Source organism: Mus caroli, chromosome 17 (genome assembly GCF_900094665.2).
Source record: "Mus caroli chromosome 17, CAROLI_EIJ_v1.1, whole genome shotgun sequence".
Lineage (NCBI taxonomy): Eukaryota > Metazoa > Chordata > Mammalia > Rodentia > Muridae > Mus > Mus caroli.
In genome coordinates this window covers 74,297,671-74,300,175 of record NC_034586.1, presented here as the reverse complement: position 1 = coordinate 74,300,175, position 2,505 = coordinate 74,297,671, and the positions used below count along the sequence as shown (strand labels likewise).

The 2,505-nt window shown below is 45.7% G+C and overlaps 1 protein-coding gene across 1 annotated transcript in view; it reads right to left on the bottom strand.

The window, feature by feature from the left end:
* Vit (vitrin) overlaps positions 1-2,505 on the bottom strand; it is a 184,072-nt gene that overhangs the window by 72,906 nt on the left and 108,661 nt on the right. The gene's annotated exons all lie outside the window — the stretch shown is intronic.

The window sequence follows — 2,505 nt, the reverse complement described above, 5'->3', positions numbered from 1 at the left end:
CCTCCCTCCCTTCCTTCCTTCTTTCCTTCCTCCCTTTCCTTCTTTTGAGACAAGGTTCTTTCTCCAGGTATCCCAGGCTAGTCTCAAAGGCCGCTATATAAACCAGGCTGGTCCTCTTGCCTCTCTCTATACCTGACTTACTTCCTTTCTTTGGTCACTTCTGTATTTGTAGGTTGGCTTTGTACTCCTGAACTCAAGCCATTCCCGTCTCAGCCTCTGGAGTGCCTAGCACTATGGCATGTACCGCTAGTTTGAAAGGAAAACTTTGTGCCTGAAATTTTCTAATTTGGCTTCGAGATAAAGCAGGATGAATTCAGTCACTTTAGCAGGTTAAAGTTGTTATAAGTACATGGTTCTTTGATTTAGGACTAGAGACGGAAAAGACACAGCTAAATGAAACTCATTTGAAAAGAAAACTCAGGGCAGAGGGTGTAGCTCAGCGTTAGGGGGACTGATTAGCATGTGTGGGGCTCTGGGCTCCATTCTTAGCACTGCAATAAGAAAAAAAAGGAGAGAAAGGAGGAGGAGGAGAAAGAGAAGGAAGGGTGAAGAAGAAAAGAAGAAAGAAGAGGAGGAGAAAGAGGAGGAGGAGGAAGAAGAGGAGGAAGAGAAAGAGGAGGAGGAGAAGGAGGAGGAGGAGGAGGAAAGAGATCTCCTGATAGTTGAAAATGATTCCTTAATTTCTAGGATTTTCTACCAGCTCTTCTGTCCTGATGTCTAGGGACTGGTATATCTATCTATCTGTTAGGCAGAAGGCCCACCCGAGGTCCTACGTAGCCCCTTGCTCCAGTCTCCCGTGGCTCCTCTGGGTATCTCTATTTTACGGCATATGAATAAAAAGCACAAGGATTAGCTTCCATCAGCACTGGCCCTTCCCTCCAGGGTGGAGGCTGCCATTTCCTTGCTCTCCCAACTCCACAGTGACTCAACAACTTTCAACACTCAGATTCTGATGGCCTTGAACAACATGATGATAGCATTTGACATGTAAAAGCACTTAAAGGCTTTAAAATAACCTCACTCAGGTCTCACTGCGCCTTCCCAGCAAACCTCAGAGTGACCAGGCTGGAAGGAGGGAATGTTGTTATTCCCTGTTCCATAGAAACAGGCGGCTCCAAGAGTGAGTCACCTAAGGTTTTGTAACTAACGCTTTGCAATCGCTATCTGAATGCAGGCAGGCCTCACTGATCTCAAACCATGGGTTCAGCCCTGTGGGTTGTGGTACTTCCTTAGGGTTCACAAGCACAAATACCTCCCCCCCCCCCCCCCCCGCCTTCCAATTTCTTGTCACTCCCTGTAGCCTTCACTGCTCCACCATGGGGTCTGGGTAGCCCTCTGCTGCTGACCAACTTCGCCATTCCAGTCACGTGGCTTACATTGTGCTGTTCTCTTCTCTGGGCCCCTCTATCTCCAGGTCCTTCCTCACAGAGAGCCTGACACCATCTTGCTTCTGCAACCCTCTTAGACTTTGCTCTCACAAAGTACTTGGTGATCTACTATCTTGTACCACCTCTAACGAATTCTGGAATTAATGTGGTTTGTTAAGTAAATAAAAAAATATTTTTAAAACGGATTAAAATTGGANATGTAAATGAGGAAAATACCTAATAAAAATATAAAAAAANGGATTAAAAATATTTTTATGTGTAGNTATTTGGCCTGTATGCATATATGTGCACATGCATGCCTGGTGCCCACAGAGGCCAGAAGAGGGCATCTGATCACCTCCTAGAACTGGAGTTACAGATATTTGTGAGTCCCTGTGTAGGTGCTGGAAACCAAACATGGGTCTTTTGGAAGAGCAACCAGTGTTTTTCACTAGTGAGCCATCTCTACAGCTCCTGGAAAAATCCCTATGGAAAGGATAACATTTTATTATTCTGTGTAAGCCTACTTATCAGTGGGTTGGGGCAGGGAGTTCTTATACCAGCTTTGAGAGCCAGTTGTTAACTAACCTTGCAGGATTTCACGACCCAGTTGACTTGACCTTGGGGGTTTGAGGTCAGTCATCTTAAGAGTGTCTATATGTGGAAATATACTAACGCGGCCTGACTCCCTTCTGTCGCCTTGGTGGAGAATTTATCGCTAGACTCTGCACAGACATGTGCATGGCTTTGAAGTTCACCTCCTTCCTGACACAGCGCCTGGGATCTGAGATAAACTTAGGGTCAGTTTCCCAGCTCGGAGAGGGAGCATAAACCACTGAGCCAGCTGTTGAATGGCAGCTGTTCAGAGGTCAGGCATACACTTAGAAAACCTTCAGGAAGAGGGCCTGGCACAGACATGGTCTCCTCATTGATCCATCTTAGGAAGAGCTCTCTCTCTCTCTCTCTCTCCCTCTCTTTTACCAAGTGCTTGCTTCTCTGCCTTTACATATTTGGGTTAAGATCTGCTATATTGCTTAGTGTATAAAAGTGCTTGCTGACTGTGAGGAGACTTTTTTCTCTTCTCTTCTCTTCTCTTCTCTTCTCTTCTCTTCTCTTCTCTTCTCTTCTCTTCTCTTCT